Source organism: Sinocyclocheilus rhinocerous, unplaced genomic scaffold, assembly GCF_001515625.1.
Source record: "Sinocyclocheilus rhinocerous isolate Xijiao unplaced genomic scaffold, SAMN03320098_v1.1 scaffold1157, whole genome shotgun sequence".
Lineage (NCBI taxonomy): Eukaryota > Metazoa > Chordata > Actinopteri > Cypriniformes > Cyprinidae > Sinocyclocheilus > Sinocyclocheilus rhinocerous.
Genome location: NW_015631716.1, coordinates 305,987 through 322,757, shown reverse-complemented (window position 1 = coordinate 322,757; position 16,771 = coordinate 305,987). Strand labels below are relative to the sequence as shown.

At 38.0% G+C, this 16,771-nt stretch overlaps 2 pseudogenes; both read left to right on the top strand.

Moving 5' to 3' along the window:
- Positions 1–7,903: 7,903 nt before the first annotated feature.
- Positions 7,904–10,767, top strand: LOC107741864 (collectin-11-like; annotated as a pseudogene).
- Positions 10,768–15,587: 4,820 nt separating this feature from the next.
- LOC107741862 (doublecortin domain-containing protein 2C-like) overlaps positions 15,588–16,771 on the top strand; it is a 27,599-nt pseudogene continuing 26,415 nt past the window's right edge.

Genomic DNA, 16,771 nt, shown 5'->3' with positions numbered 1-16,771 from the left:
AGCCCTTTCCGTTCCTTCAAATAAATGGATGTTTCCGAGTGAGCATGTAATGGCTCGTGGCGCGCATTGTGGCTGGTGTGAGGTTGTAGGACTGTGACTTCATTGATATTCTGATGATTTTTCCTCTGCGTCTGAGTAATATGAAAATGCAGTCAGTGAGTAATCATGTTTTATATCAAGACCAGATACAGCGCTTTAAGTGCACACACACACACCGGTGTGACCACACACTCTTACACATGTCATAATGTCATAGCAATGCATCAAAATAATAAAAAGAACTGAAGAGAAAAAAGCATATATTTGTAGGCAGTTTTATAGGTAGTTAATATTAACAGCGTATATTTATGTATGTGTCTATATATATACAGTTGTGATCAAAATTTTACATACACTGCAAAATGTTAATTATTTTACCAAAATAAGAAGGATCATACAAAGTGCATGTTATGTTTTATTTAGTACTGACCTGAATAAGATAAGATCACATAAAAGATGTTTACATATAGTGCACAAGAGAAAATAATAGTTGAATTTATAAAAATGACTCTGTTCAAAAGTTTACATTCGCTTGATTCTTAATACTGTGTTGTTACCTGGATGATCCACAGCTCTTTTTTGCTTTGTTTTGATTTTATTATTATTATTTTATTTTTTGTGATAGTTGTTCATGAGTCCCTTGTTTGTCCTGAACAGTTAAACTGCCTGCTGTTCTTATGTAGATGAGCCAAGAAACTTAATGATACTCATATCTAGGAGTTTAATAATGTTTTATTAATGATTTAATTCTTTGTTCAACATCTTATCATGCATATGTATTACCATGTAAACTACATGTAAAGTCTTTTTTCTGTATTAAAAATATACTGATGATTAATAACTGATTATATGAGAAAAAAATATTTTTCATCCTACTTCTATCAATACAGGGCTTCTAAAAGCATAACGTCCAGGTCACTGTGATTTGTCCCTTGATTAACAAGTAGAAGTTGGCACCCTTGCACAGTGTGATTTATTCACACATCTTCCAAGAAAATAAGTGCCTTTAATGAGCTGAGATGGTTGAATGGGTGTTACGTCCGACGGCTGAGCCGCCTGCCAAACTCCTGATCCTGACACAGCACAAAGTCCCATCCTTCTGAAGGTGCCCTTAAGTCAGACAGGCCTCTATTGCTGTCATGCTCCAGTGGTCAAGGTTTCGTCCTCTCTGGGCTCTGACCCACAGAGGGCTTTTAGCCTTAGTGGAGCAGAATGCAGTAGCAAAACATCCAACAGTACACTTTTTAAATTCAGACTTTATCCTCGTCCTCTCCGGTTCAGAGACAGGACAATGTCAGACAAAACAGAGGGGATTAGGCTATCATTAAAATAAAATAAAAAGGTTAACCATTTTTATTCCATTTACTCTGAGAATTTGAATCTATTTTCCGGATTTAGAGATATAACAGTACATATCTTTCTTTCTTTCTTTAATTTTATTTTCCACATGTGCATTATACACATATTATAGGTGAGCATTCTCTAAATGTCACAGTTGAAATGAAGAGATTATTTCAGTCCACTTTTATATAATAATAATAATTATTATTATTATTATTATTATTTGGTGTTTTGTCGTGATAAATATACATAACTTTTCACAAGTTTGGGGTCAGTACTTAAAAAAATAATAATAATACATTTATTTTTCAAGTAAACTGATTAAAAGTGACAGTAAAGACTTCTATAATATTGTTTTATATTATTATTTTAAACAATTTTATTTGAATTTATTTGAACTTTCTATTCATCAAATAACCCTGAAAACTTTTTTATCATTGTTTCCCCCAAAATATTAAGCAGCACTACTGTTTTCAACATTAATCATAATAAGAGATGTTTCTTGTGCAACAAGTCAGCATATTAGAATGATTTCTGAAGGATCATGTGACACTGAAACCTGGAGTATTGCTGCTGAAAATTCAGCTATGCCATCATAGGAATAAATTACATTTTACAATATTTATTAAAGCCTTGAGACAATAAAGAGACAATTTTCAAAAAAAACTTACTGACCCAACATTTGTGAATGGTAGTGAATATGTAGTTTATTTAGTCACTATGGGACATTTTGGCAGAGTTTACTACATGTGACCCATACATGCAAAAATAAGATCATTGTCTTGGGCATGCCGTGTCACTGCTGAAGTGCTGTGATTCAGAGTGAGAACTGTGCTGCAGCACAATTTCAATTTCAAGGAACTGATTTTTTCTTATCACGTTATCATGTTAGTTTTCGTTACCAAGGGAAGGATATTCCTTAGCAACACATAAGAAGAGCACCAGATCTCTGGAGATGAATGACACCTTAATGGTTTATTAAGCTTGTTTATTACTGTGAATATAAATAGCAGTTCATGTAGATCTGATCCTCATTGTCAGTTACTGGCATGCGACTCGTTTGTAAGTACAATGCAATTATGGAAAATTATTTGTAGGGTTTCTAGAGCAACAGAGAAAAACAGTTCATAGTTCAGGTTGTTTCATTTAAATCCAAACAACTTAACTAATAATAATAATAATAATAATAATAATAATAGCAATTAGATACAAATAAACAAAAGCTAAATAACTACAACAAAAAGAAATTAAAGCATTAATGGGACCTTATTTGTAAAGTGTTATTATATGTTACCCAGGACCACAAAACCAGTCATAAGGGTAAATTTTTTGAAATTGGGATTTATGCATCATCTGAAAGCTGAATAAATAAGCTTTCAATTGATGTATGGTTTGTTATGATAAGACAATATTTGGCAGAGATACAACTATTTGAAAATCTGGAATCTGACAAAAACAGTAACCGCTGTCTCCTTGGCAGAGGGTAATTTGGGCAAGGGAATGAAATGGGCCGCCTTCGAAAACCGGTCCACTATGGTCAAAACGACCGTATTACCCTGGGAGGGCAGTGACAAAATCGAGCATGATGTGGGACCAGCGTCTCGAAGGGACAGACAGCGGTTGAAGTAACCCCTCCGGGGGTCGATTGGAAGTCTTACCACGAGCACAAACGGAGCAGGCTAAAACAAAATCCCGGATGTCACGAGCCATGGAACGCCACCAGAATCGCTGTTTAACAAGAAAGTTAGTACGATTCACTCCTGGATGACAAGCCACGTTGGAACAATGACCCCACCGAATAACGTCGGACCGTAATCCGGCACAAATAACCGACTTGGTGGGCACCCGGGCAGAGGCGTTACCCCTTCTAAGGCCGCACGAACCTTCGACTTGACCTCCCATGTGAGTGTAGAGACAATGAGTCTCTCAGGTATTATACACTCGGGAGTAGACGGGCGCTCGGAAAAATCAAATATACGAGATAAGGCGTCGGGTTTGATGTTCTTGGAACCCGGATGGTAGGAAAGAGAAAAAAGTCAAAACGACCGAGAAAAAAAAGTGCAGACCCCTGAGGTTGGCAAATGCAGTCTCAGCTGCACTGGACCACCTGAACGCAGCTCTGGTGGAGGTCAAGGCAGTCAGAGGAGTGGCTAGTTGGCTGAAATTGCGAATAAAACGCCGGTAGAAATTGGCGAACCCCAGAAATCTCTGCAGGGTCTTACGGGAATTTGGGGTTGGCCAATCCACTACAGCCTTAACCTTATCGGGATCCATGCGCATTCCCTCGGACGAGATGATGTATCCCAAAAATGGAACTGACTGTGCATGGAACACGCATTTCTCTGCCTTGACAAAAAGCCCATTCTCGAGCAGCCTCTGGAGCACCCGCCTGACATGCTGAACATGTTCCTGGAGAGAAGAAGAAAATATCAATATGTCGTCCAGGTAGACATATATGAATTGATCGACCATGTCTCTCAGCACGTCATTAACGAGTGCTTGGAAAATCGCGGGGGAAGGGCATAACCAGATATTCAAAGTGCCCCCTGGGGGTATTAAACACGGTTTTCCACTCATTCCCCTCCCTTATGCGGACCAAATGAGAAGTGTTACGCAAATCCAATTTGGTGAAGACGGATGCTCCCTGCAACCGCTCGAAGGCTGAAGACATCAATGGCAAAGGATAAGTATTCTTTACCGTGATGTTGTTCAACCCTCGGTAATCAATGCATGGTCGCAGAGAACCTTCCTTCTTCCCCACAAAAAAAACCTGCCCCCGCGGGAGAAGAGGAAGGACGAATGAGCCCGGCTGCTAGAAAATCAGAAATGTATTTCTCCATGGCCTCCCTTTCTGGAGCAGAAAGCGAGTATAACCTGCCCTTAGGCGGAGACGTACCTGGTACTAAATCTATAGCACAGTCATAGGGACGATGTGGAGGAAGAGAAGCAGCCCGGGACTTACTGAACACTTCCTTCAGGTCGAGGTACTCCTTGGGCACGTTAGACAGGCTCACCAGCTCATTCTGCAACAAAGAACAAGACACAGACGAACAAGCAGACATAAGACAAGACGCATAACATTGGTCACTCCACGCCGAGATGGAGCTCTGACCCCAGTCCACCCTGGGATTGTGATGCACCAGCCAGGGGTGGCCCAGCACGACCGGAGCCAGCGGAGATTCAGTGAGCAGAAGTGTGAGTTTCTCAATATGATTTCCAGAGGTGATGAGGGTGACAGGTTCAGTAGTATGTGTGATGCTAGGAAGAGCCTGTCCGTTGAGTGCGTTGACAGAGATAATATGGGTGAGAGGAACAATGGGTATCTGAAGGTGTTGTGCTAAGTTGTAGCCCATAAAGTTACCTTCAGCTCCGGAATCCAGCAGGGCCTGGCAGTTGTGGATTCCGGCTGCCCATTGCAGTCTTACCGGGAGGAGAGTTGAGGACGAGGATTTTCCCAGGGACAATCCACCCGACAGTAACCTCAGCTCTACTGCCGGGCTTGGCCTTTTACTTGACAGTCAGCCAGGAAGTGACCCGCAGCGCCGCAATACAAGCAAAGTCCCCTTGCTCTCCGACGGTCCCTCTCCTCCCGGGAAAGCCGAGCTCTTCCCACCTGCATGGGTTCATAATCAGATGTGTGACTGACCCTATTACAGGAACTGGCAGTGGAATACTCAGGAAGTTCTGACGCCAGCTGGCGGCGTCCTCGCTGATCACGTTGATGTAGACGGGCATCTACCCGAAGAGCTAATTCGATGAGTCCATCAAGATCAGTGGGTAATTCCATCGTAAAAATCTCCTTCTGAATCCGGTCAGCCAACCCATGCAGGAACATGTCCCACTGCGCCTCCTTGTTCCACTTGCACTCAGCTGCCAGTGTCCGGAACTCAATGGAATAATCCGAGACGGGTCTGTTTTCCTGCCGTAGATCGGCTAACATGCGTGCCGCCTCGCGACCCGCTACCGCGCGATCAAACACCCGTCTCATCTCCTCCGCGAGATTGTGGAACGAAGAGCAGCAAGGATGTTGGTTCTCCCACACCGCCGTTCCCCACAGAGCTGCCCGTCCCGACAGCAATGTCAACACTAAAGCCACTTTAGACTGTTCGGTAGAAAAAGTCAAAGGTTGCAGAGAAAAGAACATGGAGCATTTAGTTAAGAACGCTCTACAAAGATTGGGCTCACCAGCATACACTTCAGGTGTGGGTAGACGTGGCTCGCGTTGATGTTCGGTGCTTCTAGGAGTGGGGAGAACTGGCGGCGGGGGCGGCACAGTGGGCGATCTCAGTTGTTGGAATTGGGTAGTGAGCTCGGACACCTGCGCTACCAAGGCTTGCACAGCTCGACCCGTTGCTAACATCTGTTCCTCCTGATGATCCATGCGTGCGTTGTTGTTGGACAAAAAGTCCCATAGATCCGATGCATTCGCTGAATCCATAGGTTGGTCAGATCGTTCTGTCACGAATACAAAGGAGGATTCAGTAGCGAATGTGAAATATAACAATTTATTTGGAAAAGTCCCAACCAGACAAAAGGCAAGAGTCAAATAAAGCATGTGCAGGATATAGTCATTTTTGGTAGCACAGGGACGCAAATGGGCAGCCGTGGATATCCTGGGAACATACAATCCGTAGGAGAAATCTGGAACCGAAATCCAATGAGACGAAGAACAGGAACAGGGAACTTGAACACAGCGGGAACACCAAACGATCTGACAACACAGGACGGATAGCACAGGTATTAAATAGCTGAGCTGATGAGCTACAGCTGGTGCTGATCAACCAGTCAGCAGCAATCACCGACACACCCACTCACACACACACATACACACAGAGCGAGAATGAGTCAGTGAGCCCATAAACCGTGACTATTATATTATATTATATTATATTATATTATATTATATTATATTATATTATATTATATTATATTAACACTTTACAATAAGGTCCCAGTTAATGTTTGTTAATGCATCAACAATGAGCAATGCAATTGTTACAGTATCTATTAATCTTTGTTAATGTTAGTTAATAAAAATGCAGTTTTTCATTGTTAGTTAATGTCAACTCACGGCCATTAAAATTATATTAAATAATATTTAATAAAATTAACATATACAAGTTTTGATTTGAATAATGTATTAGTACATTTCAAAATTGACTAAGATTAATAAATACATTGTTAGTTGATGTTATCTAATATAATGTTAGCAAATGACCTTATTGTAAAAAGTGTTAACAATAGAATAGAATAGAATAGAATAGAATAGAACAGTCTAATTGTTAATGTCATCACCATGGCAAAATTTTTTTTTAGCCAAGCAGCTTAGCATTTTTTAGTCAACCAAGCAATGTTCATTACATGATCAAAATGCACAGCAAACTTCACTTTTTCTTCTTTTTCCAGATGAAATTCCGGCGAATATTTACTGCCACCTTGTGCACGAACTGCAGCATTTCTGTTCTCGAGTTTTTCCTCATCCTGGTTGACCTCAAATTAAATGAGTTTCTTAATAACTTCCATGTTTTCTGCTCATTTATATTGCAGTTCATTACAGTATGTGAAGATAAAGTTATTTGAAATGTGCTTTGGCATCTAAAACCTGTATATAAATAATATATATTTATTTTCCTTTCAACCTCAGCTCTTCAATACTGTCCTAACTAAAACTTGTGAATGTTGGGAATGCTTTTGATGTGTAATAGTGAGGAATGTGTTAGGAGTCGTGCTGTCACTGACCCTGATGTATTCCCATGGAGTTATCAGAGAAGTGTGTTGCAGAGCAGCTCTTATCTTTGTGTTTACATTAGGGTGACCATACGTGCCATTTTCCCAGGACGCGTCCAGGATTTGTTTTGGCTTTGTTTTCCTGTTTTCATGCTTGCTGAAGGTAATGATCGAAAAGTAGTTTGACCAATAACATGCAAGCATTGTACATAATGGACCAATCATGGCGTGTGAGAAGGTGGGATCTACGGTCAAAGCGATGCAATTACGCGTACATATTATGTGTGTTCGACTTAAAAGCAGTGCGGCTCAGACCGATCAGTGTTTGACATCAAAGTACCTCGAGAGTGTTTCGAAAGCATAACCGTCTGTATGGTACTTTGATGTCATACACCGATCGGTCTGCACACGCAAACAAAGCCAAAACCTAGATATTTTAGGCAATATACAAATCCTGGCCAGGACGCGTCCTGGGAAAATGGCACGTATGGTCACCCTAGTTTACATGTACTTGCTCACTCTCAGGCCTGTTTCTTCGAGGGTGTGTGTGAGATGAAACATTTCAGAGAGACCACCAGTGAGCAAACTGCCATTAACTCACTTGGATCCATATAGGCTGGGTCTGCTGCATATAGTGGGCTTTGAAATTCAAAACAAGGTAAGTCCATTTCATAAGAAATATGGTGTCCTGCAGGTGGCACAGACAACAACGAGACGAGTCAAATGTTACCTTTAAAGTTGGTGGTTACAGGAGACGTCACAGTGTGACTGTTTACTCTCTAGTATCGACTTTGAAATGAAGGTGGACAGTGAGATCGTTTGGGAGAAAGACAGATACAAACTATTGTGTATTAGCTTTGCAAATGGAGTTGACTATGATTGCTTGTGCTTGTATGTCACAAGACGAGTTGGCTGTGGAGACATTTCTGTCACTGAATCCCCTAATATGATTGTGTTCCATTTTATGAGCAGTGAAGCCTTTGTGAATTCAATAACAGCTGCTACTATGTTTTCCGATGAACATGGCATTGAAAAATGTGTTGGTATTTGATTGTGGATGAACATAAATATTTTGTTGTGTTTCCAGTATGGGTGGAGAAAAGCTGGTGGCTTGCATGTTGGTCACTATGTTAAGTCTGACACTAATCAGGTCGGTGTATGGTCAGCACATGCCAGAAGAACCGTGCTCGGTCCAGATCACCCTGGACTCAAAGATACTACAAATAAACTACACTACATTATGTAATCTACACTAATGACACTCATTTTAATGTTATGCTCACCAAGACTGCATTTATTTGATCAAAAACGGAGTAAAAACAATAATATTGTGAAATATCATTACAATTTAAAAGAACTATTTTAATATATTTTAAAATGTAATTTATTCCTGTGATGGAAAGCTGAATTTTCAGTAGCCTTACATCTTAAGAGATCCTTCAGAAATCGTTCTAATATGCTGATTTGGTGCTCAAGAAACATTTCTTTTTATTATCAGTTTTGAAAAGAATTGTGCTGCCCAATGTTTGTTTAGAAAAGGTGATACTTTTTTAAGGATTCTTTCATCAATAGAAAGTTCAACAGAACACAATTTATTTTAAATAGATTTTTTTGTAACATTATACGTCTTTACTGTCACTTTTGATAAATGTAATGCATCCTTGCTGCATAAAATGATTATTTTTTTTACTGACCCCGTTTGAACGGTAGTGTGTGTATATATTTTAATTTGATATATAAAGCTTTATTTAAGTTTGAAAACACTACAGAAAATCCTATAAACAGAAAATATGCACAGTATGCATACTATATACTGCAGCAATAGTGCTTTTTAATTACTATCCACTTACATGATGAAACATGACAAACCTGTAAAGAAGTTTTAAGTGTTAAAAGAGTTATGAAACTTTCAAATCGAGTGACCAAACAGGGAGCTGCCATGTGTGTATACTTTAAAGAGCCCCTAAAACTTTCCTTATCTTGCTTTTAGATAGTTGAGCTCATCTGAGCCAGTGTTGACAAATCATTGTGTTTATAAATGCCTCAAAATACTGATAAACAAGGGAATCAAACTCCATTCTGAAAATTACTACATTCTTTGGTTTATATCCATGCTTATTTTTTTAAGTTTATACATTATTTTCCAGGTCCCCCTGGAGTCAAAGGCCAAAAAGGTAGTGCTGGACGTTATGGGAAGATGGGTCCCGCTGGACTCAAAGGTAAGCTTGAGAAAGAAATTGCAGTTCTGAAAGTAATCAGGCTTGTTTTGTCTAACTGCTTAATAATGTAATAGACTTCTTTTTTTTCTAGGTATAAAAGGTGATATGGGAGATCCAGGACCTAAGGGCCCAAATGGAGAGCCAGGTATAGGGCTTGCCGAAATAGAATTCAGTTCATATCAGTTGATAATTGGATTGAACTCATTAGGAACCAGTTTAATGCTTGGACTGCTCATGTGAATGGTCTCGTATTTAATTTGTCTCCTCAGGCGTCCCCTGTGAGTGCGCACCCTTACGGAAAATGACTGGTGAAATTCATTAAAAATGGTATGTCCAAAAGAAAGAATGAACCAGTTGCACTGTCTACCAATGTTTATGAGATTACAATAATGTGATGTTGTCAAGTTGATTCATACAGTTGTTCGTTTTGATGTGCTGGGTGATTGCACATAGACAAAAGTATTTAGCCATTAGCCAGAAGCTCTTTTGTTTGACTGTCAGAATGCACTTGTGTGAACGCTGGCTGCTGCGGTGTGATTATAGAAATTCAGATCCTCATTTTTCAGCACTGCCCTCCCCCGCAGCTGTCACTGGCATCAAAGAGACAGACAGCAAGGTCTATCTGCTGGGGAAGATGCTACCGTATGGTCTAGCCACATTATGATGGTCTGAAGAGCACAAACATAGTAGTAAAGGGCAAAATCTGGAAGTGCCATTCCACCGACAGCTTTAGATTTACAAAGGTGTGCTTTACTTATTCTGTGGGCTTTATAATCACACAAAAAGGGTATAATAATGGAATCTAGTTGTTTAAAAAAAATCTTTGGTAAAAACATTGGGATGTTTTGAAAAAGATAAAGAATTTGTGGGAGAAAGATCATTTTAATAATATTAACCCTTCCTATTAAAGAAATAGGCAGGGATCTCCAGAACTGAATATTATTTTGCAGTTTAGTCACTAAAGGGGGGAAATTAGCTTTAAATAATGACTGAAAATCTTTTGTGACCTCAATTCCTAAATATGTAAGTTTATATTGCGTTATTTTAAATGGGAAGGTTTGGAGAGCGGAAATATCTCTGACCTTTATAGGCATTAATTCACTCTTAGACCAGTTGACCCTGTAACCTGAAAATGTACCGTCATGACAGACCGTTTCTAAGATTATTGAAATAGTAGACTGAGGTTTAGTGATATATAACAGGATATCATCAGCATATAATGATATTTTGCTTACTGTATTCTTTGTGCTATATCCATGTAGACTTTGTGTATGTGGAGCGTTCACCCATGACCACTTGCAGCAAGTGGAGGGAGGGCGAGCCAAACAACGCTTACGATGACGAGGATTGCGTCGAGATGGTGTCTTCTGGCGAGTGGATTGACATGGCTTGTCACCTCACTATGTACTTCGTGTGTGAGTTTGACAAGAACACAGTATGAGCTTCACTGTCAATTTAGACATGTTTAAAATACTCCGGTATTAAAGAAGGCTGAAATTTTAGTGAAAAAGGTACAGCACTTCTATGTTTTGTCATCTTTGACAAAATTTTAAACAGTGACAGCAGTGACATGCTAGGCGCCATGTAAAACTGTTTAAAACAACATTTAATTATTATTATACAAGTGCTCACCAAAGCTGCATTTATTTAATCAGTAAAAACAGATATATAGTGAAATATTATTACAATTAAAATAACTGTTTTCTAGTTTAATATATTTTAAAATGTACTTCATTTCTGTGATGGCCAAGCTTAAATTTTAGCAGCTATTACTCCAGTCTTCAGTGTCACGTGATCCTTCAGAAATCACTCTTATATGCTGAATTGCTGCTTAAGAAACATTTCTTATTATCAGTGTATCAATGTAATCAAAATATTTTTGAGGAAACCATGATACTTTGGTGAATAGAAAGTTCACAAGTACAGCATTTAAAAAAACACACAGAAACAACAGAAATCAACATTATTAATGTCTTTATACTATCACTTTTGATCAATCTGTGGTGTTTCCCAAAAGCATTGTTAGCTAACTATGGTTGCAAGTTCCACTGAACTCTTTTGATAACGACAGAACTTGCGAGCATAGTTGCTTTTGGGAAACACACTCTGATGTGTCCTTACTGAATAAATTGTATTAATTTATTTTAAAAAATAGTCATAAAATGCCTTACCCCAAATTTATGAATTTGGGGTAAGGCGTACATGCATTGTGAAAAGTGGAAATCTAGTTTACTAAACTACATTAACCTGTAATCAGTTAAATAAATGAACAATAAGACTTTCTTATTATCTTATTATATTTCAGATTCCACTGATTTGACCTTTTTCTTGCTTGGTGTAACCCAGATTACTAGAAACCCTGTTGCTGGAAAAAAAAAAAACGACAACATTCATGATTGTGTAAAACAGTATTTTATTTTATTAATATCTGTAAAGAGAAAACAAGGAAGTGTATAAAGCTAAATTAAAAACTAATTTAGAAAAGTTAGTTAATTTAATAAGATGAAGATTGGTCCAATTAGACGAGTGGAAAGTTAGCCCCGCCCTAACGGGTGGAGCCGGGACAGAGATGATGCAATGCTTTTTTGTCCGAGAGAGAAGCAGCTGATGCGATCCTCTTTCTGACTGAACGTTGCTCAGAAATTCAATTGCGGAAGAAGGATCTCGTGTAAGCAGCATTGAACTGGAACTGAGATTTAGTGGATTCCTAATTCACATTGAGTCTGCTATTGTGAGCAGTTAATTTGATTTGTTGTGATTTTCATTTTTCTATTGTTTTTTTTTACTTTTAAATTCTACTGTATCTACTGTAATAATCTAATTATTTGGCTGCTCAGATGTGCTTCAGGAGGAGTTAGGAAAACTCCAAGAAGCCCACTCTACTGATCATACTTCGGCAGGCAGACAAGATGCAAGCTTTGATGATTCTTGAAGTGCAGAGGTGGGTGTTCCGGGGCTCATGTGTTGCTCCCCAAGGACCTTGTCGCCATTGCCTTTCCCCTTGTTGACACTGTCTCTTGAGCGAGTCTAATCTTCTGGTCACTGGTCCAAATCTAGAAACAGTGCACTCCCTTCTTGCTCATTTCCGTTATTCACTGTTTGAGAGGAAGAGTTGCACTCACGCCGTGACGCGCGTTACATTTGCTCTTTTACTACCTTTCCTCCTTGCCATTTGAATTACATGGTTTATTATTAATATACTGAATAGGTCATCATAATCATAGAACTACTGTAGCTAACGAGCAGATTTACATAACACACAGTCTTCTAGACTGAACTGTAGTGTTGAGGTTAGGAACTGTATTTTTAATGGTCAAACTCAATTGATTCTCCCCAGTAAAATGACTTAAATGGCTGTCCCAGTTTACCAGTAGTACATAATCCCATTTATTTAATACATTATTGGCAGAATGGGACAGTGTCAAGGTCACACAAGGGGAAAAAAAACTAAGATCAATAGATGCTATATATTGCATACTATATCAAAATATATCATAGTCACCGATTTCAAGTTTTCCTTTCTCTTTGGAGTGTTACAAGCTGTTCGTGAATAGATAAGATCCCTAAAGTTGCAAAGACTAAAGTCTCAAACCCAAAGAGATATTCTTTATCAAAGTTAAGACTCGTCCACGCCCTCCTAAAACGCCTCGTTTAAACACGCCCACACATGTCTACGTCACGATGTGGGAAGATTTGCATAACAGCGCCCAAATGTTCACGCAAAGAAAGAAGGAGTAACTTTATTGTTGCTGCCGCCGCCGCCGCCATGTCGTGAAGGTCGTGAAAGTGTTTAGTTGCAAAAGCGAAACTAATATATATATATATATATATATATATATATATATATGTAAAATTAGCTTGGAGTAATATATGACATGTTTCATTGATGTTACAACTACCCTCGTGTCTTGTAGCCATGAACTAGCTCACCTTACAGCTAACAGCCTAAACATTAGCACTAACAACTTGCATGAATAATATCTACACAGACACACAATAAACATAATTTAACTTGATAAGTTTAACTACAAAGCAGGGACTGCCATCACAAAAATAAATGAAGTATAAAAAGTTACTTTCTTACCTCAAAATGAGTTTTTCTCCTCTAAAATCTGCTGTCTGGCACAGGTCTCTACTACAGGACTAAACTGAGAATGTGTGAAGTGAATTAGTTGATTTGTAACGTTCCTTATTTGAGAAATCGGAAGTGTTACAAGTGACCCGTGTTAACCATCCCCGGTCTCTCCTATTTTATGTGACTTTGGTATCAATCATTCAATCAATAAATCAATCAATCTCTGTATATCATGAGCAAACAGTTTTGTCCTAAAAAACTCTTTGTCCGTTCTTAGTATTTTCGATATCTGTTTCTTAAGCACTAATACAATTCCATTACTCTTTGCAAGGTTTCATCTTTGTCATTCAGTGAGTAGGCCTACAGTATGTTAAAGTAGTGATCTGTCGCTCTCTAGTGGTCACGTGTGGCTCTACACACTGTGATTATTTGGCACTCATTGCCGTTCTGCACTTATGTGCTAATGACAAGGTCAAGCCGTCCTGAAATTAACTATGCATGAAAATATAACAGCAGGCAGGAAATCTGATTAATTTGGGGCAAAGTGGCAATCTGTACACCTCTGTTGCACGTATAACAGTGTTTTTCCTCATAAATCTTTAAAGATGGAAGGTGCTTAAATTTCATAATAGGTCTTTAGAATGAACTTTACAGACATAATCAGGCGACCTGCTTGTGTAAACTGATCTGTTATTCTACACTGGCCATCACACCAAACAGACAATAGCATAAGGAACCTATCCTGCCATGAACTATATATTGAGTCCATAAATCTGCTAATCAGTTTTAAATCAGCTTGAGTGGGGAATTTTCTTTCTTAAAATATGGCAGTAAACATTTGCGTTTTACTTTTCAGTCAATGAAAATATGTATGTAAAATAAATAATTAAAAATACTTATATACAAATGTTATGTTTTATACATTTTATATAAGAAACAAAACAAATATAAATAAATAAATGAATAAATAAATAGGTCTACAAAATTCGTCATTCTATGCTGTAAAAAGTGGTAACCTGTTTTAGGAAAAGCTATTTCTACCTGATTTAATCCATAAAAAATTGTTTTGTTGATATAAATTAATGTGTTTATGTTGATTCAGTGATGTTAAATAACATGTTTGACTCGAATAAAACCAGTTAATTTAGATGTTTCCATTTTCAGGTTACTATCTTTTCAATGTACGGCCCAAGGTTTTATTAAATAATATAAAATTATTTAGCTTTATTATTAATAATAATTTTAATGAATTTAATTCACCCTACAACATTCTTGTCTCTTTCATCTGATTTAGCCTACCCCTTTTTAGTTTGTGTATTTTTTTTTTCATTAATTCACAACCATTTTTGTCCCTTTATTTCATATCGTAGGCACTTTTATTAATACTAGCATTTTGAAAAGTTTCTGGAAAAGTTCTTGAAAGGTTAAAGTTCATGGGAAGAAGACGGCGATCAAAGGTGCATGATTTCCCAACGCATTAGAAAAAAAAGGCTAACGTTAGTAGTAGGTAAGTATTTACGTCGCTCATTGCAACTGATGTTAACTTACATGTATGCTCTTGTAAAAAAAAAAAAAGTGCAACATACGAGTTTCCGATAGAACGTGAAGGCAGCTAGTGAATTCATAATAACACAACATAAAATAAAAATGCATTTCATTATAAAGACTATTAACCCCTAAAACACAACTGGAAAAATCACGTTGACAACAGTATAGATGAAATTGATATTTTTGAAAAGCTGACCTACAATACACAGTCTCCGACAACAGGAGTAAGTAATACACTGATTAAAATGTAATCTATTGTTTGGCGGTTGTCTAAGATGGGCTAATTGCAATACCTGACCTCCAGTTACACCTTCGCACAGACTAAAGTAACTTAGAACAAACCACATAAAAAAAAAAACAGCTATCAAAATAAAAAGTTACGACGAATTCGTATGCTATAATTGTGTTTGTTCAGAGAGAGTTGAGGGATTGTAGTATTCTTGCCATTTCTTGCTATTTTCTTAGCATTTTCACTCCGTTACTATGGAAACTCGTCCAAACAACTGGCTGCCTCCAGCACGCGGAAGACAACGATTCAAACAACTTTCTGTTGTGGTAAAATAGTGTTCTATTTATATATTTAATTTGGGCTTGTCAGCACCTCCCCGTGGATTACCGCGGAGTTGTTTTCGTTCATAATGTCTGGTCGGGGGTCTCTTGCGCATCCTCCAACCAAAACGGTTCTTGTGTTCAGGAACGGAGATGCTTTTTATACCGGCCGAAAGTTTGTAATCAATCAACGCCAGTCATCCACTTTTGACAGCTTTCTGAACACTGTCACTCGAGGCATCACAGCTCATTTTGGGGCAGTGCGAAATATTTACACCCCTAACAAGGGTCACAGGGTGGTGGATCTGGAGCAGCTGGTAAATGGAGAGATATATGTGGCAGTCGGAGCAGAGAGACTGAAAAAAAATGGAGTAAGTTCACTCATCCACAAGATTGTAATGGTGCAGTTATTTACAAGAGAGTAACTAAATTGCTGTGGTATTGGTATAGTCTTTAAAAAAGAGGAAACTTTATTGATTATGAAATAATGAATATAAAATCTTAGTAGCCTAACACAGGGTTAATTTTAATGTTTTTGTTAAATAGCCTATAATAATGTGTACAGAAAGTGTACATTTTAATTACATTTTTTACATTTAACATTGCAATGCAAAACCATCAAAATAATATACTTGTTCTGTTATATTATATTGACTTTATATTTTATTTTTCTTTGACAGCTATCGTCGCATAACACAGAAACCAGCAAAAAAGAAAAGTGAACCGGTAAGAGTCACAGTAGCTCATTCTTGACAGAATGATAAAACATGATCAAACATTTTCTCAGTTTCTCAGCCCTGCTCTGGAGTTCTGTCTTCCCATAGAGTTCAGTTCTACTCCTGCTCACACACCTGTCTGTAATTTTCATGCAAACCTCAAAACCTTAATTAGCTGTTTCAGCTGTTTTTCATTAAAGTTGGAGCTAAACTCTGCAGGAATGTGAACTATAGTCAACAGTAGCATAATATAAGCATCACAATACCAAAATACTATTAACCCATATATACAGTACTATAATACTATATAAAAACTATAATAATATGAGATATTATTGCATTTTAAAATAACTGTTTTCTATTTGAATTTATTTTAAAATCTAATTGATTCTTGTTATGGCAAAGCTGAATTTTCAGCAGCCATTACTCCAGTCTTAAAGGGGTCATAGGATGCTACATGCACTTTTATAAGTAGTTTGAACTGAAATGTGTGTTGGCAGTGTGTGTACACAACCACCCTATAATGATAAAAATCCAGCCAGTGTTTTTTTTTTTTT